Source organism: Lissotriton vulgaris, chromosome 1_1, assembly GCF_964263255.1.
Source record: "Lissotriton vulgaris chromosome 1_1, aLisVul1.2, whole genome shotgun sequence".
Taxonomy (NCBI): Eukaryota; Metazoa; Chordata; class Amphibia; order Caudata; family Salamandridae; genus Lissotriton; species Lissotriton vulgaris.
Window position 1 is genome coordinate 91,985,992 of NC_141685.1, and position 25,201 is coordinate 92,011,192.

The 25,201-nt window shown below is 54.7% G+C and overlaps 1 protein-coding gene across 2 annotated transcripts in view; it reads left to right on the forward strand.

Moving 5' to 3' along the window:
• LOC147737516 (uncharacterized) overlaps positions 1-25,201 on the forward strand; it is a 56,084-nt gene that overhangs the window by 1,927 nt on the left and 28,956 nt on the right. The window contains exon 2 of one of the 2 annotated variants that reach the window (XM_086933553.1): positions 24,968-25,018. The exons of the other annotated variant lie outside the window; for it this stretch is intronic. The gene's annotated coding sequence lies outside the window, so the exon portion shown is untranslated. The remainder of the gene's footprint in view (positions 1-24,967; positions 25,019-25,201) is intronic. 2 annotated transcript variants of the gene reach the window in all.

Sequence of the window (25,201 nt, forward strand, 5' to 3'; positions counted from 1 at the left end):
TGCATTTCAGTGCGGTGACGCGGAACACAACACTGAAATGCGTTAGAGTCACACGTGATGCGTGATACTTGGCAGGCATGCATAAGTACATTAAAATGTTACACATGAGCAATCTCAATTTATAGGTTTCCCTCATCTTTATTGGCTGATTGTTCTCGGGAGAGAGTGTCACTCATAGTCGTTAAGTGTCACTCATAGCCGTTAAATGTCACTTATAGCAGTTCGGCGATCTGAACCCTTGGCGCTGTGGCTCTCTGCAGGGTGCAGGGGCCCCAGCCCCTCCTCGGGGTCTTTTTGTGGCCTTCCAGGCCTCTCCTGTCCTCGTGCACCGGTTGGTGGGGGTAGAGGAGGCTCCGCCCGGGTGTCCTCGAGGCTGATGCGCGCGCTCAGGCCGCTGCACGAGCCGCAAGCTCACGAGAACTAAACATCGCGCCTCATAACTGCGCATGCGCAGGACCGCGCGTGATAGCTACGCATGTGCAGAGAGAAGACACGGCTTCCGATGGCAGAGCAATGAAAAAGAGATAGGACCTTGCATGGAGTGCGGACTGTAAACAGCCCTGGACAGAGGGCGCAGCCTGGAAAGAGTCTAATCCAGCGAGGATACAACCTCCGGGATGAATCAGGTGCGCAGATTGGTGAATTTAAGTGCGCCTGCGCAGAGGAGAGACACTTCCCCACCCCCCAATGGAGGAGCTTTGCTTAAATACATCTCTGCACGTGCTGTGGCGCGAGGCGCCGCAGGAGGCAGTGTCAGTCCTCGGCGCATGCGCAGTTGTTCTGTTTAAGCCGCTCTCTTAGTTCAGTCCTGGGGCCTCTTGTTATTCTTGTTCTTCGTTTTTCTCTCGCGCTCTTTCCCCGAAGGCGTCAGAAGCCTCACAGCAGGAGCAGAACTGAAACACGAGAACACATTACAAAAGAAAAGCAGGTGCGGCGGGGGGGCTGGGAGAGTGAGGCGCAAGTAGGGGGCGGGGCCGGGGGGGCTGGGAGAGTGAGGCGCAAGAAGGGGGGCGGGGGGCTGGGAGAGTGAGGCGCAAGGAGGGGGCGGGGGGGCTGGGAGAGTAGGGGGCGGGGGGGGGGCTGGGAGAGTGAGGGGCAGGGGGGCTGGGAGAGTGAGGCGCAAGGAGGGGCTGTGGGGGGCTGGGAGAGTGAGGCGCAAGGAGGTGGCGGGGGCTGGGAGAGTGAGGCGCAAGGAGGGGGGTGGGGGGCTGGGAGAGTGAGGCGCAAGGAGGGGGCGGGGGCTGGGAGAGTGAGGCGCAAGATGGGGGGCGGCGGGGTGGGAGAGTGAGGCGCAAGGAGGGGGCGGGGGGCTGGGAGAGTGAGGCGCAAGGAGGGGCGCGGGGAGACTGGGAGAGTGAGACGCAAGGAGGGGGCGGGGTGGGGCTGGGAGAGTGAGGTGCAAGAGGGGGGCTGGGAGAGTGAAGCGCAAGGAGGGGCTGTGGGGGGCTGGGAGAGTGAGGCGCAAGGAGGGGGGAGGGGGGCTGGTAGAGCGAGGTGCAAGGAGGGGGGGCGAGGGAGCTGGGAGAGTGAGGCGCAAGGCAGGGGGCTGGGAGAGTGAGGCGCAAGGAGGGGGCGGGGGGCTGGGAGAGTGAGGCGCAAGGAGTGGGGAGGGGGGCTGGGAGAGTGAGGTGCAAGGAGGGGCTGTGGGGGGCTGGGAGAGTGAGGCGCAAGGAGGGGGCGGGGGCTGGGAGAGTGAGGCGCAAGGAGGGGGGGTTGGGGGGCTGGGAGAGTGAGGCGCAAGGAGGGGGCGGGGGGGCTGGGAGAGTGAGGCGCAAGAAGGGGGGCGGGGGGCTGGGACAGTGAGGCGCAAGGAGGGGCGCGGGGGGCTGGGAGAGTGAGGCGCAAGGAGGGGGAGGGGGGCTGGGAGAGTGAGGTGCAAGGAGGGGCTGTGGGGGGCTGGGAGAGTGAGGCGCAAGGAATGGGGCTGTGGGGGGCTGGGAGAGTGAGGCGCAAGGAGGGACGCGGGGGGGGCTGGGAGAGTGAGGCGCAAGGAATGGGGCTGTGGGGGCTGGGAGAGTGAGGCGGAAGGAGGGGCGCGGGGGGGCTGGGAGAGTGAGGCGCAAGGAGGGGGCGGGGATTGGGGCTGGGAGAGTGAGGCGCAAGGAGGGGGCGGGGGGCTGGGAGAGTGAGGCGCAAGGAGGGGCGCGGGGAGACTGGGAGAGTGAGGCGCAAGGAGGGGGCGGGGTGGGGCTGGGAGAGTGAGGCGCAAGGAGGGGGCGGGGGTTGGGGGAGTGAGGCGCAAGGAATGGGGCTGTGGGGGGCTGGGAGAGTGAGGCGCAAGGAGGGGCGCGGGGGGCTGGGAGAGTGAGGCGCAAGGAATGGGGCTGTGGGGGGCTGGGAGAGTGAGGCGCAAGGAGGGGCACGGGGGGCTGGGAGAGTGAGGCGCAAGGAGGGGGCGGGGTGAGGCTGGGAGAGTGAGGTGCAAGGAGGGGGCGGGGGGCTGGGAGAGTGAGGCGCAAGGAGGGGGCAGGGGCTGGGAGAGTGAGGCGCAAGGAGGGGGCGGGGGCTGGGAGAGTGAGGCGCAAGGAGGGGCGCGGGGGGGCTGGGAGAGTGAGGCGCAAGGAGGGGGGCGGGGTGGGGCTGGGAGAGTGAGGCGCAAGGAGGGGGCGGGGGGCTGGGAGAGTGAGGCGCAAGGAGGGGGTGGGGGGCTGGGAGAGTGAGGCGCAAGGAGGGGGGTGGGGGGCTGGGAGAGTGACGCGCAAGATGGGGGTGCGGGGGGCTGGGAGAGTGAGGCGCAAGGGGGGGCTGGGAGAGTGAGGCGCAAGGAGGGGGGCGGGGGGCTGGGAGAGTGAGGCGCAAGTAGGGGGCGAGGTGGCTGGGAGAGTAGGGGGCGGGGGGCTGGGAGAGTGGGGGGCGGGGAGGCTGGGAGAGTGAGGCGCAAGAAGGGGCTGTGGGGGCTGGGAGAGTGAGGCGCAAGGAGGGGGGCTGTGGGGGGCTGGGAGAGTGAGGAGCAAGGAGGGGGGCGGGGGGCTGGGAGAGTGAGGCGCAAGGAGGGGCGGTGGGGGGCTGGGAGAGAGGCGCAAGATGGGGGGGCGAGGGGCTGGGAGAGTGAGGTGCAAAAAGGGGGGAGGGGGGCTGGGAGAGGGAGGCGGGCGGGGGGGCTGGGAGAGTGAGGCGCAAGGAGGGGGGAGAGGGGCTGGGAGAGTGAGGCGCAAGGAGGGGGCGTGGGGGCTGGGAGAGTGAGGCGCAAGATTGGGGGGCGAGGGGCTGGGAGAGTGAGGTGCAAGGAGGGGGGAGGGGGGCTGGGAGAGGGTTGCGGGCGGGGGGGCTGGGAGAGTGAGGCGCAAGGAGGGGGGAGAGGGGCTGGGAGAGTGAGGCGCAAGGAGGGGGCGTGGGGGCTGGGAGAGTGAGGCGCAAGATTGGGGGGCCGGGGGGCTGGGAGATTGAGGCGCAAGGAGGGGCGGTGGGGGGCTGGGAGAGAGGCGCAAGATCGGGGGGCGAGGGGCTGGGAGAGTGAGGTGCAAGGAGGGGGGCGGGGGGACTGGGAGAGTGAGGCGCAAGGAGGGGGGGTGGGGGCTGGGAGAGTGAGGCGCAAGGAGGGGGGGGGGGTGCTGGGAGATTGAGGTGCAAGGAGGAGGGAGGTGGGGCTGGGAGAGTGAGGCTCAAGGAGGAGGGCGGGGGGCTGGGAGAGTGAGGCGCAAGGAGGGGGGAGGGGGGCTGGGAGAGTGAGGTGCAAGGAGGGGCTGTGGGGGGCTAGGAGAGTGAGGAGCAAGGAGGGGGTGGGGGGGCTGGGAGAGTGAGGCGCAAGGAGGGGGCCTGGGAGAGTGAGGCGCAAGGATGGGGCGGGGGGCTGGGAGAGTGAGGCGCAAGATGTGGGGGCGGGGGGCTGGGAGACTGAGGCGCAAGATGGTGGGGCGGGGGGCTGGGAGAGTGAGGCGCAAGGAGGGGGCGGGGGGGCTGGGAGAGTGAGGCGCAAGGAGGGGGGCGGGGGCTGGGAGAGTGAGGCGCAAGGAGGGGCTGGGGGGGCTGGGAGAGTGAGGTGCAAGGAGGGGGGCTGGGAGAGTGAGGCGCAAGGAGGGGCTGTGGGGGGCTGGGAGAGTGAGGCGCAAGGAGGGGGGAGGGGGGCTGGTAGAGCGAGGTGCAAGGAGGGGGGGCGAGGGAGCTGGGAGAGTGAGGCGCAAGGCAGGGGGCTGGGAGAGTGAGGCGCAAGGAGGGGGGCGGGGGGCTGGGAGAGTGAGGCGCAAGGAGTGGGGAGGGGGGCTGGGAGAGTGTAGGAGAGTAGGGTCTGCTATCCTATGGTCACCCCAATTTTTGCTTTTTGCTTCACTGGTTTTCGACTTACTGAGGCTGTGGGCCTGCTAATCAGACCCCCAGCCTGCTGTTCTCTCTCTAAATTTATAATACATGTGCTATAGGTACATACCACAATTGGAAATGGACTCCTTGTCAGCCCCTGTACCATGCACTATAGGTGCTCAGGGCATAGGTGCCACCAAGGCCTACCAGGGGCTGAAGCATAGCTTTTGCCACCCCTGGCTGGTTCTTAAATTGACACAACTGGCTGATCACTCAGCTGGGGCAAGTGGGTGTAATCACCCCTTGCTTAGATATAGTATACCTATATCTAAACCTATATCTGGACACATATATAGCCTGTGAGTCACTCCTATGGAAGGCCTCATCAATCCTGGAGGCAGAGTGCGTGGTTTTATGTGAGATGGAGCTCTGGCATGAGCTGAGCCTGTCTGCAGCTGTCGGGAACAACTCCCTAAGCTGATCCGGGATAATGCCATACCATATACTCTTAAGCGCCTTATAATCCTCGCGGTTATATAGCAACTTTGGTTTGGCTTTATCAAAACATGTCGTGTAAGGTGTCATACGAATTGGAATACTACCCCCTCGCCAGTTCTGGCGACGGGGGTAGCATTCCACCCTTCTAGAGGGAGAAGACATGTTACTTTACTGAAACGCGGTTGATTTAAAATGAGCCTCAGATCCACAAAATGGATGCCCCTGCCACAGACACGGGTCTGGCCTCCTGCTGCTGACCGAAACCCGGCAGAGGAGGCCTGGACAAAGAGTTTCCTGTCACAGGGCGGTGTCAAACCACCCCAGACAGGAGATAGTGGATTGGAGTAGGGAGGTTTCAAAGAAACCAGACACTGCCTGGGGAGCACAAGGCTGCCCCTTGCAGGATCCGGCCAAACCGGTTCTGGGGCCTCCCAGCCCCTGTCCCAGCGCGGCCAGGATCAAAGGAGAGGGGTGTAACCACCCCCTTCCTGGGTCCCACCCATAGGAGGGGACCTAGCAGGATGTCCAACCCCCTAGATTCGAATAAGAGGGGGAGCAGTCCCAACGGACTTCAGATCATCCTGAAGAAACATAAGAAACGAAATCTGGACCCTTCGACTTTCTACACGACGTGAGAAGACTGAAGAATCTCCCTTGTGGTCAAGGAGTGACCACCCTGTGCAAACAGGCACCATCCAGCCCTCGACCCTTGCTTTGTTGCAGTTCCCGCCGGAACTCGAGCGACAGAGATCGACGAGATCAAGCTTGCCTGCCTTCTACCTGCCCGATCCACAGTCCCTGCAGAGCTGAGACCCGTGGAGGCGACCGGAAGCGTGGGGCACGCCATCTTGAAAAGGCCACGAGACGCTGACCGTGCAGCCCACGAGTGACCCTCGAAGCTGTACACCGGGGTTTGAGAAGCCCCAGCCCCGAGCTCCACTTGCACCAAAGCTCACCCCTCCACACTCGACGAGTGCTGCGTGGGGCCCTTCTGCTTGTGTGCGCTCGACGCGTTGGCCCGGTCACTTGCCAGCTGGCTTGTGGCCCCTGTGCCGACGAAACTCGAAATACGACTTGCTTTTCTGGTTGCTCCAGACCTGCACCAGCTCCTGTGAAAAGGAGCACCCACTCTGACCCTCCTGGTTCGAGTGATAAGCAATCTCCCGGTTCTGCGTGGATTGCTTTTGCCAAGTGCTGTTTGCTGCAATCTTGAAGCCGACGGTGCTGACGGCGAGAGCCTACGTGGGACAGATCGTGACCTGCTCCTGGACGTCGCAGATGCCCCAGAGCCCACGTGACAGCGGAGAGAAGCCTATCGACAACCGCCTGATTGCGCCCGACATTGCCTGGTTCCGTCCTGGTTCCACCCTGGTCACTGCTGAGTGACCCAGACTCTGTCCCCTCTGCTTTCAGGTACTTTTCTACTTCGATCCACCCTTGGATCGCACCGGACACTTCTGCTTCACAGCGCCTGCAGCTGCAACAGCTTCAAGCACCAAGAACCTGCGTGACAGAACCCGACGCCACTTCGACCCTGTGCACCCACGGCCTGTGGGTGAGGTAACTTTGCAACGCCGGTGTCCTTACACTGGTACACACCTCTAGGGTCTGTGTCTAAAGTTTTGTGTTCCTAGGTTCAGCGGAAGTATCATTTAATTCACTTTATCCAACTTTTACGCACCATTGACTTTACATTGGTGCGCGCCGCACTTTCCGTGCTGCACCCGTCTCCTGTGGGCTACTCCCGACTTCATCATTGCTAGTCCCGACTGCTCCCAGCGAATCTCTAGGCCCTAGGCCTAACCATTGTTCGATAAGTGTTCCTTATACCATTTATTTAGTATATGGTCTGAGTGGCCCCCCGCCCTCAGCCATAATTGTGCCAACTTTATATGTGTAACAGTGCTTTTGATTTAACGCTTGTGCCCCTTTCCTCATAAAGAGTACTGGGGAGTAATTTAGAAATAAATACATATATTTTTATAATATATACTTGTGTGGTGTCCTTTCATTTGATTACAGGATTGTATGTGGTAAAACAGCTCGCTTAACACGACCTCTTAAGTTAAGCCTTTAAGGCTGCTTAGTCCATGCTACCACTAGGATAGCTTGTCTACAAGGTTGACTTACAACCTGACATCTTTGGGGTTTGTTTGGACTGATACCCAGTGGTTCCAGAATTGGAAACACTACATATCAGGCCAACTTCTCACATTGGTGTGCAGCGGTGCGGATTTGAGCTTGCTGTTTGTTTTACCATTGCAATCTTTATCAAATTGAAAGATCACATCAAGTACCTCTAGGTACATATAAATCAAAAGCTTAGCATATTAAGTTCTACTGAACTTAGTAGTTGTAGATTAAAGGGATTAGCACACCCTGACTACAACTCACTAGCAAGGTACAGTAGGAAACCACTTAGTGTAGGTAAGTGCATCACTTACACCTCACTAGCAGTCATGTCTGATACAGGTAGACCCTCAGGTTCTGCTCCTGTAGAAGTTGATCCTATAGGGACAACATCCAGATATGACAACCTTAGCCACAAAGACCTGAGTGCCTTGTGCACAGCCAGGGGGCTAAAAAAGGGCAGAGGCCCTACCATTCCTTCCCTAATAGCTCTCCTAGAAAAGGATGACCTAGATAAGGTGAGTCAGGCTCCCTTAGAATCAGGTGAAGGGATAAACTCCCCTGAGAATGAGGATCTTCCAGATGATGATGTAGTGGAGGAGGAAGAGGAAGAGGAAGGCTCTGATTTAGAAGAGCCTGAAGATCAGGATCAGGGGGGAAACCAGGTACAGGTTGCCAGCCTTAACCAGGCCAACTTGGACCTACATGGGAATGGGGGGGGGCAGCACCACCCCAGATCTCATAACCAAATTCTCCCAGGTAATAGGAGGGAGAGATCTCTATCAGGGGACTCTCACCTTTCTAGTGCCTCAAGAGAATCTCAAAGAGGAATGACTTCCTCCCAGAGAAAAGAGCATAGGGCCAGAATGAGGGCTGCCCAACTCCAAATAGAAAGGGAAGAGGTAGCCTTGGCTCAAGCTAAACTTGCTTTAGCAAGAGAGAAAAAATTGTGTGGCTTAGATGCCACTGGTGGCAGCAAAGTTCCTAAAGAAAAAGACAGGGCCTATGACAATAGAAACCTGACAAAAATTGTGCCCCCCTACAAGGAAGGGGATGATATCCACAAATGGATGACTGCTCTTGAGAGGGCCTGCATGGTACAGCAGGTCCCTGAGGATCAGTGGGCAGCAATTTTATGGTACCCCTTTTCTGAGAAAGGGAGGGACAGGCTCCTCACTGTTAGACCTGAGGATGCCAAAAACTACTCTGTTCTGAAGAGTACTCTTATTGAAGGGTTTGGCCTAACCACTGAGCAATACAGGTTGTTGTTCAGAGACACCCAAAAAGCACAGACTCAGGACTGGACTGATTTTGTAGATTGTGCCACTAAGGCTCTGGAGGGTTGGCTGCAGGGAAGTAAAGTTTCAGACTATACAGGATTGTACAATCTTATGATGAGAGAACAGATCCTTAATAACTGTCAGAACCAGCTGTTGCATCAATACCTTGTTGACTCTGATTTGACCTCTCCCCAAGAATTGGGAAAGAAGGCAGACAAATGGGTCAGAACAAGGATTAAGCAGAAAAACCAGAACCAAGGTGACCAGAAGAAAACAGACCAGAAGGGTGGGAATCAGAAAGATAAAGAAAAGGACCAGAAGTCTTCAGGCCCCCAAACTAGCAATAAGGAGGGGGGTTCCCAAAATGGAAACAAGAAAAAGAAGAATGATGGCCCAAAGAAACCTTGGTGTAATACCTGCAAATCAGTTTCACACTGGGGCAGTGAATGCACTAAGAAAAATCCAGTCCCCACCACTGCAGCTCCTAAAGCACCTGCACCCCCTAGTACAGTTAACAGTGGTGGTACACAGCCAAAGGGTTTAGTAGGGTTGACCCTGGGTACTGAGGTGGAATCTGGCCTAGTCAGAATCCCCACACAGGCAGTTCTCCTATATGATGTGGACTTATCTTTGCCCACTGCAGTAAGCCCCAGTAACCTGGGCAAATATAGGCAGACTCCCTTAATTAATGAGAAACTGGCTCAGGCCTACAGGGACACTTGTGCCAGTGTCACAATGGTGACACCTGGCTTTGTGGATCCTGGACAGATTGTACTAGGTGAAAGTTACCTAGTGACCAATGCAAGCAACTCCACTACTTCCCATAGTGTGGCTGTTGTGAACTTCTCCTGGGGAGGGGTAGATGGCCTAAAGAAAGTTGTTGTGAGTGCAGACCTCCCAGTAGACTGTCTGTTAGGCAATGATCTTGAAAGCTCAGTTTGGTCAGAAGTGGAGTACAGGACTCATGCAGAAATGCTAGGGATTTCAGCTCATGTCCTTGCAGTGACAAGGTCTCAGGCTAAGAAGTGCCTTCCTGAACCAGTGGTGGATCTTGAAACAATAGACCAACCACAACCCAAGAGGAGGAGCAAGAGGGTTAAGGCTGAGCCTTCCCACTTGCCCCAGGTTGAGGATCAAGTTTTACAGGAAACTGATTCTGCAGTCCAAGAGGAGACTGTCTCAGATGAGCTTGAACCTGAACAGGTTGAGTTTCTGGGGACAGGGGGACCCTCAAGGGCAGACCTGGGGCAGGCTCAATTAGATTGCCCTTCACTTGAACCCCTCAGACAGCAAGCTGCTGCTGAGGCTGCAGGGAATGCTCAAGGTACCCATAAGGTGTATTGGGATGAAGGGCTCCTTTATTCAGAGGCTAGAGACCCCAAGCCTGGCACAACCAGGAGGTTGGTCATACCTTTGAAGTTTAGGGGCTTCCTTCTTACCTTGGCCCATGATATTCCCCTTGCAGGACACTTAGGCCAGAATAAGACTTGGGACAGGCTTGTTCCACACTTTCACTGGCCTCACATGTCAGAAAATGTCAAGGAGTTTTGTCGCTCCTGTGTCACTTGCCAAGCCAGTGGTAAGTCAGGTGGCACAACAAAGGCCCCCCTGATACCACTACCTGTGGTGGGGGTACCCTTTGAAAGAGTTGGAATAGACATTGTGGGTCCCATGGATCCTCAAACAGCATCTGGGCACAGATTTATACTGGTGGTAGTGGATCATGCCACCAGGTACCCAGAGGCAATTCCCCTGAGGACCACCACAGCTCCTGTGGTGGCAAAAGCCCTCATTGCAGTTTTCTCAAGAGTGGGCTTTCCAAAGGAGGTTCTTTCAGACAGAGGTACTAACTTTATGTCTGGATACTTGAAAGCAATGTGGAAAGAGTGTGGAGTAAACTATAAGTTTACCACACCCTACCATCCACAGTGCAATGGGCTTGTGGAAAGGTTCAACAAGACCCTAAAGGGAATGATAAAAGGTTTACCAGAGAAGCTTAGGCGGAAATGGGACATCCTTTTACCCTGCTTGCTCTTTGCTTACAGAGAGGTCCCACAGAAGGGGGTTGGCTACAGCCCTTTTGAACTTTTGTTTGGCCACCCTGTAAGAGGTCCATTGAGTTTGGTGAAGGAAGGATGGGAGTTACCTCTCAAAAAGCCTAAACTAGACATTGTGGACTATGTACTTGGTCTCCGCTCCAGGATGGCTGAATACATGGAGAGAGCATCCAAAAACCTTGAGGCAAGTCAGGAATTACAGAAAGCCTGGCATGACCAAAAGGCTGTTATGGTTGAGTTCCAGCCAGGACAGAAGGTGTGGGTGTTGGACCCAGTGGGGCCAGCAGCTCTCCAGGACAAATGGACTGGACCCTACCCTATCATTGAAAAGAAGGGAGAAGTCACCTACTTGGTTGACTTTGGTACCCCTAGGAGCCCCCACAGGGTGCTCCATGTGAACAGATTGAAAGCATTTGTTGACAGGGAGGACATGAGTCTCCTCATGGCCACAGATGGGGAACAGGAGGAAGAGAGTGACCCTCTCCCAGACCTGCTTTCCCAGAACCCTGATGATTTGAATTTGAATTTGAAGGGATTTGTAGAGCGCTCGTACACCAGGCGGTTTCTTGGCGCTAACTGATAACAGCTACTCAGTCGGTCGGAAGGGAAGTGGAGAAAAAAATTCAGGATGGGAAAGCTTGGGTGAAGAGGAAGGTCTTGAGGTCTCGGCGGAAGATGGGGTATTGAGTGCAGGTTCTGAGGGACAGTGGGAGAGAGTTCCAGAAAGCTGGGCCCGTGGTAGCAAATCTGGAACCACCCCATTTCTTCCGTTTGAAACGGGGAACCACGAGAAGGTGGTGGGAGGAGGATCGGAGGTCTCTTGGCGGAGTATAAGTTTGTATAGCTGAATTAATGAAGGAAGGGGCGGAACCGGTCCTGGCTTTAAAGATAGTGCAGCCGAGCTTGAATAAGACGCGCTGCCGGACAGGGAGCCAGTGAAGGGAAAGAAGAAGAGGAGTAACATGGTGCGATTTAGAGAGGTTAAAAACCAGCCGGGCGGCCTGGTTTTGGACCAGCTGGAGGCGCCTCATGAGGTAGTCAGGCATGCCATGGTAAAGGACATTGCCGTAATCCAGGCGTGATGTCACCATGGCCAATAGAATTAATTTGAGCGCGTCTTGGGCGAAAAATCGAGAGACTCTGCGGATAGTCCTAAGCGAGAGAAAAGCTGATGACACCACAGCAGAGACTTGGGAGTGTAAGGAAAGTTGGTTATTGATTTTGAAACCAAGGGTTTTGACAGAGGGTACAGGAGTGGGTGGGGGACCTAGTGATGGGGGCCAGAAGGAAGGGGACCAGGGACTGGAGCAACCACCCGTCAACACCAACTCCGTTTTATCGGGGTTGAGTTTCAGGTGGTTGAAGTTCATCCAGTCCTGGATGAAGGTCATGATGGACTGAACCTTAGACATGGACTCTGGGGCAGAGGATAGGTGGAAAATGAGCTGGAGATCATCTGCATAGTTGTACACAGAGACCTCCAGCTGCTGTAAAGCAAAAATAAGGGGGGCGATGTAGAGATTAAATAAGAGGGGGGATAGTGAGGAACCCTGAGGGACACCGCACTGGATGGGTAGAGATTCCGCAGAGAACTCTCCCAGACGAACCGCCTGAGTCCGACCGCTCAAGAAGGAGGACAACCATAGTAGGGCTGTTCCTCGAATTCCCGCCGCTTCGACCCGTGAAAGTAAGATGGAATGGTCCACGGTGTCGAATGCGGCGGAAAGATCTAGGAGGATCAGGGCCTGATGTTGATTGGTGTCCAATCCTTGTCGGAGTTTATCCAGAACTGATGTTATGACGGACTCAGTTGAGTGGGCTGGGCGGAAGCCAGCCTGTCTTGGGGCCAAGACCCCATGACTCTCCACAAAGTCGCTCAGTGTTTTGACCACGTGTCGTTCCAATACCTTTGCCAGGAAAGGCAGGAGGGAGATTGGGCGGAAGTTAGCAGGGTCGGAAGGATCCGCACCAGGTTTTTTGAGGATTGGTACGATCACTGCTGATTTAAGTGCTGGGGTAACGATGCCCTGAGCCAGTGAACTATTGAGGAGCGTTAAAGGAGGTGAGGGGCAGAAGGTGTAAATCTGTTTTAAGATGTAGGCAGGGCAGGGGTCCAGCGGGGAGCCGGACTTGACCAACGGAAGAATGGAAAGAAATGAGTTGGTCGATAGAAGGGGAATTGAGTCCAGCTTAGCGGTGGCTGGAGGACGTGGGAGGTCCCTGAAGGTCGAGGATGGGAGGAGAATTTTACTTTTAATTTTGCTGATTTTATCTAGGAAAAAGTGATTAAGGGAGTCGCATAGTGATTGAGAGGGTTCAGTTGATGGAGTAGCCTTGGCAGGCAGCCTCACTGAGCAGCAACAGGTGGACTGCAGACAGGTGTTGCAGGCCCACAGACAATTGTTTTCACTCACACCCAGTCAGACTAACTGGTGCACCCATGAGGTGGACACTGGTGACAATCTGCCTGTGAAGAATAAGATCTACAGGCAACCTGACCATGTCAGGGATTGTATAAAGGCTGAGGTGCAAAAGATGTTGGAGCTTGGAGTGATTGAGCCATCAGAGAGCCCATGGGCTAGCCCAGTGGTCCTTGTGCCAAAACCTCATACCAAAGATGGGAAGAGAGAAATGAGGTTTTGTGTGGACTACAGAGGTCTCAATGCTGTCACTAGGACAGATGCTCATCCCATTCCAAGAGCAGATGAGCTCATTGATAAATTGGCTTCTGCCAAGTTTCTGAGCACATTTGATTTGACAGCTGGCTACTGGCAAATCAGACTAGCTGAGGAGTCAAAAGCCAAAACAGCATTTTCGACCCCTAGTGGACATTATCAGTTTGTGGTAATGCCCTTTGGCTTGAAGAATGCACCTGCCACTTTCCAAAGGTTGGTGAACCAAGTCCTTGCTGGGTTGGATGACTTTTGTGCAGCATATCTAGATGATATTGCTGTCTTTAGCTCCACCTGGGAGGATCACCTGATCCACCTGAAGAAGGTTCTGGAGGCCCTGCAAAAGGCAGGCCTGACTATCAAGGCTACTAAGTGCCAGATAGGGCAGAGCAAGGTTGTGTACTTGGGCCACCTAGTAGGTGGGGGCCAAGTTCAACCACTGGAGAGCAAGATCCAGACCATACAGGACTGGGCTCCTCCAACTACCCAGACACAAGTCAGAGCCTTCTTGGGCCTGACTGGGTATTACAGAAAATTTGTAAAGAACTATGGGTCCATTGTGACACCATTGAATGACTTGACATCCAAGAAGATGCCCAAAAAGGTTCAGTGGACAGTTAGCTGTCAAAAGGCATTTGATGACCTGAAGAAGGCCATGTGCTCTGCACCTATCCTGAAGAGTCCTGACTACTCCAAACAGTTCATTGTACAGACAGATGCTTCTGAGTTGGGGGTGGGAGCTGTGCTTTCACAACTTAATCAAGATGGTCAAGACCAGCCCATTGCTTTTATTAGCAGAAGGCTGACCCCCAGGGAGAAACGTTGGTCAGCTATTGAGAGGGAGGCCTTTGCTGTGGTTTGGGCCCTGAAGAAGTTGAGGCCATACTTGTTTGGTACTCACTTCCTAATTCAGACAGACCATAAGCCCCTCTTGTGGCTAAATCAGATGAAGGGTGAAAATCCCAAACTGCTCAGGTGGTCCATTTCCCTACAGGGGATGGACTTTACAGTGGAGCACCGCCCAGGGACTGACCATGGTAATGCAGATGGTCTCTCCCGGTACTTCCACTTAGAACATGAAGACTTATCTGGTCAAGGTTAAGTTTAATGTCCCTGCGTTTGGGGGGGGGTTATGTAGGAGAGTAGGGTCTGCTATCCTATGGTCACCCCAATTTTTGCTTTTTGCTTCACTGGTTTTCGACTTACTGAGGCTGTGGGCCTGCTAATCAGACCCCCAGCCGGCTGTTCTCTCTCTAAATTTATAATACATGTGCTATAGGTACATACCACAATTGGAAATGGACTCCTTGTCAGCCCCTGTACCATGCACTATAGGTGCTCAGGGCATAGGTGCCACCAAGGCCTACCAGGGGCTGAAGCATAGCTTTTGCCACCCCTGGCTGGTTCTTAAATTGACACAACTGGCTGATCACTCAGCTGGGGCAAGTGGGTGTAATCACCCCTTGCTTAGATATAGTATACCTATATCTAAACCTATATCTGGACACATATATAGCCTGTGAGTCACTCCTATGGAAGGCCTCATCAATCCTGGAGGCAGAGTGCGTGGTTTTATGTGAGATGGAGCTCTGGCATGAGCTGAGCCTGTCTGCAGCTGTCGGGAACAACTCCCTAAGCTGATCCGGGATAATGCCATACCATATACTCTTAAGCGCCTTATAATCCTCGCGGTTATATAGCAACTTTGGTTTGGCTTTATCAAAACATGTCGTGTAAGGTGTCATACGAATTGGAATACTACCCCCTCGCCAGTTCTGGCGACGGGGGTAGCATTCCACCCTTCTAGAGGGAGAAGACATGTTACTTTACTGAAACGCGGTTGATTTAAAATGAGCCTCAGATCCACAAAATGGATGCCCCTGCCACAGACACGGGTCTGGCCTCCTGCTGCTGACCGAAACCCGGCAGAGGAGGCCTGGACAAAGAGTTTCCTGTCACAGGGCGGTGTCAAACCACCCCAGACAGGAGATAGTGGATTGGAGTAGGGAGGTTTCAAAGAAACCAGACACTGCCTGGGGAGCACAAGGCTGCCCCTTGCAGGATCCGGCCAAACCGGTTCTGGGGCCTCCCAGCCCCTGTCCCAGCGCGGCCAGGATCAAAGGAGAGGGGTGTAACCACCCCCTTCCTGGGTCCCACCCATAGGAGGGGACCTAGCAGGATGTCCAACCCCCTAGATTCGAATAAGAGGGGGAGCAGTCCCAACGGACTTCAGATCATCCTGAAGAAACATAAGAAACGAAATCTGGACCCTTCGACTTTCTACACGACGTGAGAAGACTGAAGAATCTCCCTTGTGGTCAAGGAGTGACCACCCTGTGCAAACAGGCACCATCCAGCCCTCGACCCTTGCTTTGTTGCAGTTCCCGCCGGAACTCGAGCGACAGAGATCGACGAGATCAAGCTTGCCTGCCTTCTACCTGCCCGATCCACAGTCCCTGCAGAGCTGAGACCCGTGGAGGCGACCGGAAGCGTGGGGCACGCCATCTTGAAAAGGCCACGAGACGCTGACCGTGCAGCCCACGAGTGACCCTCGAAGCTGTACACCGGGGTTTGAGAAGCCCCAGCCCCGAGCTCCACTTGCACCAAAGCTCACCCCTCCACACTCGACGAGTGCTGCGTGGGGCCCTTCTGCTTGTGTGCGCTCGACGCGTTGGCCCGGTCACTTGCCAGCTGGCTTGTGGCCCCTGTGCCGACGAAACTCGAAATACGACTTGCTTTTCTGGTTGCTCCAGACCTGCACCAGCTCCTGTGAAAAGGAGCACCCACTCTGACCCTCCTGGTTCGAGTGATAAGCAATCTCCCGGTTCTGCGTGGATTGCTTTTGCCAAGTGCTGTTTGCTGCAATCTTGAAGCCGACGGTGCTGACGGCGAGAGCCTACGTGGGACAGATCGTGACCTGCTCCTGGACGTCGCAGATGCCCCAGAGCCCACGTGACAGCGGAGAGAAGCCTATCGACAACCGCCTGATTGCGCCCGACATTGCCTGGTTCCGTCCTGGTTCCACCCTGGTCACTGCTGAGTGACCCAGACTCTGTCCCCTCTGCTTTCAGGTACTTTTCTACTTCGATCCACCCTTGGATCGCACCGGACACTTCTGCTTCACAGCGCCTGCAGCTGCAACAGCTTCAAGCACCAAGAACCTGCGTGACAGAACCCGACGCCACTTCGACCCTGTGCACCCACGGCCTGTGGGTGAGGTAACTTTGCAACGCCGGTGTCCATACACTGGTACACACCTCTAGGGTCTGTGTCTAAAGTTTTGTGTTCCTAGGTTCAGCGGAAGTATCATTTAATTCACTTTATCCAACTTTTACGCACCATTGACTTTACATTGGTGCGCGCCGCACTTTCCGTGCTGCACCCGTCTCCTGTGGGCTACTCCCGACTTCATCATTGCTAGTCCCGACTGCTCCCAGCGAATCTCTAGGCCCTAGGCCTAACCATTGTTCGATAAGTGTTCCTTATACCATTTATTTAGTATATGGTCTGAGTGGCCCCCCGCCCTCAGCCATAATTGTGCCAACTTTATATGTGTAACAGTGCTTTTGATTTAACGCTTGTGCCCCTTTCCTCATAAAGAGTACTGGGGAGTAATTTAGAAATAAATACATATATTTTTATAATATATACTTGTGTGGTGTCCTTTCATTTGATTACAGGATTGTATGTGGTAAAACAGCTCGCTTAACACGACCTCTTAAGTTAAGCCTTTAAGGCTGCTTAGTCCATGCTACCACTAGGATAGCTTGTCTACAAGGTTGACTTACAACCTGACATCTTTGGGGTTTGTTTGGACTGATACCCAGTGGTTCCAGAATTGGAAACACTACATATCAGGCCAACTTCTCACATAGAGTGAGGCACAAGGCGGGGGCGGGGGGCTGGGAGAGTGAGGCGCAAGGAGGGGGTGTGGGGGCTGGGAGAGTGAGGCGCAAGATGGGGGGCGGGGGCTGGGAGAGTGAGGCGCAAAGAGGGGGGCGGGGGGCTGGGAGAGTGAGGCGCAAGGAGGGGGCGGGGGGGCTGGGAGAGTGAGGCGCAAGGACGGGGGAGGGCGGCTGGGAGAGTGAGGCGCAAGGAGGGGAGTGGGTGGGCTGGGAGAGTGAGGTGCAAGGAGGGGGTGGGGGGCTGGGAGAGTGAGGCGCAAGATAGGGGGGCGGGGGGCTGGGAGAGTGAGGCGCAAGGAGGGGGCGGGGGGCTGGGAGAGTGAGGTGCAAGGAGCGGGGGTGGGGGGCTGGGAGAGTGAGGCTCAAGGAGGGGGGACGGGGGGGCTGGGAGAGTGAGGCGCAAGGAGGGGGGAGGGGGGCTGGGAGAGTGAGGCGCAAGGAGGGGCTGTGCGGGGCTGGGAGAGTGAGGCGCAAGGAGGGGGGCGGGGGGGCTGGGAGAGTGAGGCGCAAGGTGGGGGGAGGGGGGCTGGGAGAGTGAGGGGCAAGGAGGGGGGACGGGGGGCTGGGAGAGTGAGGCGCAAGGAGTGGGGAGGGGGGCTGGGAGAATGAGGCGCAAGGGAGGGGCTGGGGGCTGGGAGAGTGAGGCGCAAGGAGGGGGCGGGGGGCTGGGAGAGTGAGGCACAAGGAGGGGGGCGGGGGGCTGGGAGAGTGAGGCGCGAGGAGGGGGGAGGGGGGCTGGGAGAGTGAGGCGCAAGGAGGGGGGTGGGGGGGCTGGGAGAGTGAGGCGCAAGGAGGGGGATGGCAGCTGGGAGAGTGAGGTGCAAGGAGGGGGTGCGGGGGGCTGGGAGAGTGAGGCACAAGGAGGGGGCGGGGGGCTGGGAAAGTGAGGTGCAAGGAGGGGGGTGGGGGGCTGGGAGAGTGAGGTGCAAGATGGGGGGGCGGGGGTCTGGGAGAGTGAGGCGCAAGGAGGGGGCGGGGTGCTGGGAGAGTGAGGCGCAAGGAGGGGGGCAGGAGGGCTGGGAGAGTGAGGCGCAAGGAGGGGGGGTGGGGGGCTGGGGGAGTGAGGCGCAAGGAGGGGGGACGGGGGGCTGGGAGAGTGAGGCGCAAGGAGGGGGGGGCTGGGAGAGTGAGGCGCAAGGAGGGGGCGGGGGGCTGGGAGAGTAGGGGGCGGGGGGCTGGGAGAGTGGGGGTCGGGGGGGCTGGGAGAGTGAGGCGCAAGGAGGGGGGCGGGGGGGCTGGGAGAGTTAGGCGCAAGGAGGGCGGCGGGGGGCTGGGAGAGTGAGGCGCAAGGAGGGGGGCGGGGGGCTGGGAGAGTGAGGCGCAAGGAGGGGGGTGGGGGGCTGGGAGAGTGAGGCTCAAGGAGGGGGGACCCGGGGCTGGGAGAGTGAGGCGCAAGGAGGGGGAGGGGGGCTAGGAGAGTGAGGCACAAGGAGGGGTGTGGGGGCTGGGAGAGTGAGGCGCAAGGAGGGGGCGGAGGGCTGGGAGAGTGAGGCGCAAGGAGGGGGGATGTGGGGGAGCTGGGAGAGTGAGGCGCAAGGAGGGGGGCGGGGGCTGGGAGAGTGAGGAGCAAGGAGGGGGGCGGGGGCTGGGAGAGTGAGGCGCAAGAAGGGGGGCGGGGGGCTGGGAGAGTGAGGCGCAAGGAGGGGGGCTGGGAGAGTGAGGCGCAAGGAGGGGTGCGGGGGGCTGGGAGCGTGAGGCGCAAGGAGGGGGGTGCGCGCATGAAGGGTGCGATGCAAGGAATGTTAAGAGCGGGCGGGAGAGCAGCATCCACGGAGGGCGCAGAGGAAGGTTCCAGCTGAACATTGACAGTAGGGAGGCAATACCCTCATGTTCATCAACAAGAGGGGGACAGAAGGGCTTTTGGAAGGTCAATCAATCAATCAATCATCGCATTTATTTAGCACACTACTTACCCAGTGGGTCTCAAGGCGCTGGGGGAGGGGGATCTGCTACTGCTCGAACAACCAGGTCTTGAGTTGCTTCCTGAAGGCGAGGTGGTCCTGGGTCAGGCGGAGGTGGGTGGGGAGGGAGTTCCATGTCTTGGCGGCGAGGTAGGAGAAGGACCGTCCCCCTGTGGTGGCTCTACGGATGCGGGGGACGGCGGCGAGGGCGTGGCTGGTCGATCAAAGCTGGCGTTTGGGAGCGTAGAAGTTGAGGCGGCTGTTGTGGTATCCTGGGCCTTGGCTGTGTAGGGCTTTGTGTGCGTGGGTGAGGAGACGGAAGGTGATTCTCTTGTTGACCGGGAGCCAGTGCAGGTCTCTCAGGTGTCCGGAGATGTGGCTGCGGCGGGGGATGTCCAGGATGAGTCGTGCTGAGGCGTTCTGGATCCGCTGGAGTCTCTTCTGGAGTTTGGCGGTGGTTCCGGCGTAGAGGGTGTTGCCGTAGTCCAGACGGCTGGTGACGAGGGCCTGGGTGACCGTCTTCCTGGTCTCGGTGGGGATCCACCGGAAGATCTTACGTAGCATGCGCAGGATGTTGAAGCACAACGAGGAGACGGCGTTGACTTGTCTGGTCATGGAGAGGGAGGAGTCCAGGATGAAGCCCAGGTTGCGTGCGTGGTCTGTTGGTTTGGGTGCGCTGCCTAGGGCGGGGGGCCACCAGGAGTCGTCCCAAGCGGCGGGTGAGGATCCCAGGATGAGGTCTTCCGTCTTATCTGAGTTCAGTTTCAGGCGGCTGTTCTTCATCCATTCGGCTACCTCTTTCATCCCTTCGTGAAGGTTGGCTCTGGCGGTGGCGGGGTCGTTGGTAAGGGAAAAGATCAGCTGGGTGTCGTCGGCGTAGGAGATGATGTTGAGGTTGTGCTGGCGTGCGATGTCTGCGAGGGGGCTCATGTAGATGTTGAAGAGGGTTGGACTGAGCGAGGAGCCTTGAGGGACGCCGCAGATGACTTCGGTGGCTTCAGATCTGAACGGAGGGAGGCGGCCTCTCTGTGTCCTTCCGGCGAGGAAGGAGATGATCCACTCCAGTGCCTTCTCCTGGACTCCGACGTTGCTGAGGCGTTGTACTAGGGTACGATGGCAGACAGTGTCGAAGGCCGCGGAGAGGTCGAGGTGGGTGAGGGCCACTGTTTCTCTGTTGTCGAGCAGCGCTCGGATGTCATCGGTGACTGCGATCAGGGCGGTCTCGTTGCTGTGGTTGGCCCGGAAGCCAGACTGCGAGGGGTCGAGGGATCCGTTCGTCTCGAGGAAGGCGGCCAGCTGCTTGTTGACGGTCTTCTCGATGACTTTTGCAGGAAACGGGAGCAGCGAGATGGGGCGGTAGTTTTTGAGGTCGGTGGGGTCAGCCGATGGCTTCTTGAGTAGAGCGCTGAGTTCGGAGTGCTTCCAGCTCTCCGGGAAGGAAGCGGTGTCGAAGGATGTGTTGATGATGTCCCGCAGGTGGGGTGCGATGACAGAGTCGGCCTTGTTGAAGACGTGGTGAGGGCAGGGGTCGGTCGGAGATCCGGAGTGGATGGAGTTCATCGTGCGGACGGTGTCTTCGGTGCTGATTGGAGTCCAGGCGTGGAGGGTGGTGGGGGGAGGGGCGGTGGTTCGGTCGTGGTGTTCGTCGGTTGAGTGCTGAAGCTGTTGTGTATGTCCGCGATCTTGTTGTGGAAGTAGGAGGCGAGGGAGTTGCAGAGGTCTTGCGAAGGGGTGATGTCGTTGTTTCCGGCGTTGGGGTTGGAGAGCTCTTTGACGATGTTGAAGAGTTCTTTGCTGTTGTGTGAGTTGTTGTCCAGTCGTTCCTTGAATGCAGTTTTCTTGGTGGCGCGGATGAGTTGGCGGTGTTTTCGGGTGGCGAGCTTGAGGGCAGTCATGTTGTCCGGTGTTGGGTCTCTGCGCCCGGTTCTCTCGAGGGCTCGGCAGTACTTCTTGGAGCTCTTGAGCATACATGCCCAGGCCAATACCAGAGAAGAGGGTATGCAGTTCCTTATGTGGGTCAAGAGAAGTAAAGAGAGATCAACAACGTGTATTGTCACAAAGAGAAATGGAAGTCTTAAAATAATCGGCAGGAGTGGAATTCCTCCTTTCGGAACTAGGGCCCTCACACACCCAGCCAGCTAGGTGCCATGCTTCATCATTTGGGCCTGCTCCTCGTTGGGTCGACGCTGCAAGACCTGACTGGCACCCAAAGAGGGCCTCTTAGGCGGTGAACTTTTGTTCTATGCCGTTTGGTGCAGTGGAGGTAAGGGACCTAAAAGTGTAGATGAGATGTAATGGAAAGTGATTAAAACAGGTTGGGTAGTGCAAAGACTGACTTTTATTAAGTTTGGCTCCCCACCTGGTTAAAAAGAAGAGTGGTGACTCTCTGAACTAATGGTTCGGGATAACTGCGCTCTACTCTTAAGGGGTCGACATGTTTGTTGCCTAATAGTCTGGAGAATCAGTGGCAATTCATCAGGACCTAGTGAAAAACTATCAGTACGAATGTTACTGCATTTTGTGCTGTGCGTTATGTAGTTGGCACCTCATATGCAATGAATTATTTTGCTCTTCTCGTTGAGTCCATTGTCGGTTGTGCCCAGACGTAGGATCGTTTTTGCTTCGAAGCACGATAGTATGGAGTCAGTGCAACTTCCTTTTACGTGTTTTAGGACTGTCCATTTTATGTCTTGTGTCCCATGTCTTTTTTTCTTCGTAATGTTGTACCATGGGTGCATTCTGGGGTTTGCATTTAATTCTTCATCTGTGTTGAGTGATCCTCTTTTTTACTGCCTGAGTTGTTTTACCTACATATGCAACCTGGCATGGGCATATTACACAATATATTACGTTGGTACTATTGTAATTTGTGAATTCTTCATGTATGATACTTTTGCCTCTGTATTCAAATGTATCTCCTTCGATGGTGCTCAAGCATGAGATACAATTTCCACATAGGTGGTGTCCTTTAATGTGAGGTAGTGCTAGCATGGTCTGTTTGGAAACCTTTGGTCTCTTCACCTATGTATTGGCACGTTTGTCTTCAATGTTTTTGCCGGCTGACAGCTGTCAGGGGCCTCTGTTGGTTGCTGTCTTAATTCACAGAGTTTACCTTGGGTTGGGAACAAAAGTCTGATCCAAGGGGTGTACTGAGCCAGATCACTTTTGTTTGCCATGGTGTTACTGTCTGCCACCTGGGATGTATCTGTGAACAAGTTACGGTTAGGTGCTGCACAGATGAGGAGAAGAGTTCCCCGTAGGTCAGTTCAGTGTCTCAGGAGAGTGTAGATAGAGGTATCCATCTGAGTTCAAAGGGGCATAGAACTGATGAGTGCCTCTGAAGTAAAGGGCCACTGTCCATGTTCTTTCACCTAAGCATGTAATCAGATGTAGTATTCATATATAGGCAATCAATGTAGCATCAGTTTGGTACATTCATGATTGATTTAATGCCTTCGATCCATATTGAAATAGTCTTATTGAAGAACACCAAGTCGCTTATTCTTATTAAGAGATGCAATATCAATAAGGTGGTAATCACCATCGCATCCAGTCAGATAAAATCTTGAAAGGATTATTGCCTTTGATAAGTACTAGCGTGTAGTCTCGTCGGGTATGCCGGGTGATTGCCTATATATCTATCCTACATCTGATTACGGGAATAGCACCTTGGTGAGCCTCCCTGCACCTGCTTCTCTAATGATTGCTGCTCCTTTGTGGGCATAGGGTAGGATTCAGTGAGCTCTTACCCCTTCTTCAGCCCTGGTGCCACTGTGCCTGCTGCACTAACAATAGATGTGCCCATGTGCTGTGTAGTGTTCAACCTACAAGGATACAGAACACTAAAAAGGCCTTTGCTACAACTGTCCAGCTGACCAGAGGCATGGACTGGACTTGTCCCGGCTGTTGGTCCTTGACTGAGCCCATATGAGGCTCTACGTGCTTCCCCTGAGGTCCTGGGGGGCTATAGAAGTGCACTTTGATTATGGAAGAAGACTTAAAGGACTAAAGTCAAAAGGTAAAATCTTTGACCAGCACGAACCTGGTTGGTGTATCCGACCTGACTTCCATCGTGGTCACCATCAATTTATGCCTAGGTCTTCCGCAACAGTGGAGTATCATTGGCACCTTGTGATTCTTGGCGCTATCGCTACTTGAAGCGTTACATTTCATATTTCAGATTCCGCTTATTGGGTTTTGTCATTTTAGTGTTATTTTGTTCATTACATTTTACATTATTTTTCTATTTCGTTTTTTTATTTTTATTGTTTTGCATTTTGACTTTTACTGTTTTGGTTTCTGCATACATATTTTACATATTGTCCTAAGTTAAGCGTGCCTGTTCCGGGCCTTAGGTACCAGGGGGTTGACTCCAGGTTACTTTAATTGGCGTTGAGAATTCACTCTGACAGGGGTTGTGATTTTATCTCTTTCACCACAAATAATAATTCAATTTCTTGCAGAAACTAGCAGAGAGTTTTTAGAAATTATCTGCAAATCGGCAGTTGATAACCTACCAGGGTTGAAGCACTTGGAATATGGGACGAGTATTGTGCGGGAACAGAACCGCTATAAAATTCAGTTTAGAGATAAACCAAGCTTCACGCTTGAACGTCACAACTTTTTAAAACAAATATATTGCAGCTCTTTGCATTTTGACAGCCCCAAGAAAATTTGAGAACAGAAGGGATGGATGTAGCAGAGACGAGTTTGTGTTTAACTGATTATCTAAGAATTTGCAGGAGAGATTACTGAGCTGCAGGAACCCAACTCTCCCCGAGAGGTGAACATTCCTTAAAGCATAGAGCGCTCCACGCTTTCATCTAAGACACTGACCTCTGGGGAAGGCGCATCACCAGTGAGTCGCATTCTTGGGACTGCTCTGGGTTGTTCTGTGAACTCCAGAGACCGAACAAAAAGGAATTGGGCTCAGAAAGCTCATCATGGCAGTTGTTACAGGTGTGGGTTTAAGGCACACGTGGGAAGTAATGGAAAAGCCCGGATCAAGGACAATGTTGCAGTGTTGGGGCATTTTCAAGCAGTATGAGTGTATGCACCACTGTGAAAGTCGGTACAATTGATGTTTACGAGGAAGCATGTCCCCAGAGGGAATAACTTCGTTTTAGCAATTGATTCCATAGTTCCACCTTCATGTGACAGGTAATGTGTCCCTTGTGTATGGTTCATGCTGGTACAATGCTGTTAATGGAATGGCGGATTCAGGACTACCCATCAAGATTTTGTGTGATGTAGCCTTTGATAAAACTAGAGCCGTGAGAAACAGCCGACCAGCTCCAGTATAAATCCCCACACCTTAGGTGAGCAGGATATCGATATATACTGGATTACTTTGTTAGTCCGCTGGAATGATTGGTCGAGTGACATGCCTGTATCTAATGTAGATTTTGATGCCAATGACATTAAGAATACTTTACTACATTCTCCTTATGTTTCTCGAGTGGGTCCAGTGAATGGGTTGAGCATTGTATCAAACTTAAAGCTCAGGCAGTACCTCTCATTCAAAGAGTGCGCTCTGTTTTTCTGAGGGTACGGAGTGAGCTTACTGCCCTCTTACATGATTTATGATACCAATTCCTCTGAATGGTTTCACCAGTTCTTATTGTCCAGAAGAGGTCTGGGGGCAGGCATCTTTTAAAGTTCACAGACCACAGTCCTTTGCTTTGAAACCTTAATGGTGTCAGTAAGGCCCCTGTAAGGTTGCTAAGGCTGTTTTTAAAATTACAACTTTGGCATCAAATTAGTACACAGAGACAGACACTACAGGGCTGGCTGCTTATCTAGAAAGCCACTTTTGGGTAGTTTGGGTGTTGAGGGTTTGGATGTTGATGAATGTTTGTGGTAGCAGTGTTAGACGCTTTCCATGATGCTGTTTGTGCTGACCCAGGAGTGGTGCAAGTTAACAAGGACTTCACACATGGTCTCCCCTGGGACTGGTGCTTAAGTGCTGAGGTGTTTGGGTTTGCTCGAGTGGCGGCAGAGCTAGCTGTGGCTCTAGGTATGGTTATGAGACCCGATTATTTTGTTCTGCTTGGTAAGCCGAGACCGTACTTATTAATATTCACCCAATGTGAGTGGTGAGATCCGCATTGCTGGTCTGCCTGAAGTTGTGATGCTGCTGACAGTAGCGTGTCTGCTAAAAGCGATGGCATGACTGGTGGATCTATGAAGCCAAATAAGAGAAAGTTATCTTCCGACATCACAGTCTTCGTGACTGAGACCAGTAACACTGAAGACTCTGAGCCTCACAGCAGTATTTTCTCCTTTCAGAGCGTTATTGCTGCAGATGGAGTGAAGCCAAGAAGGAAGCACATTACTAAGGTACCAACAAAGTTTAATATTTTTTCAATTGTATTAACTGTTTCTCTTTTGCAGCATTTGGAAATGCATTTTCTAGTTTTGTTGCTTTTTGTTTAGTTTTTTCTTGTAGGCTGTTACCTTTGGTTTAAAGGGAATGATGCTGTAGTGTGTGATCTTAATGCTGCAGTTTGCATTTCATTACCA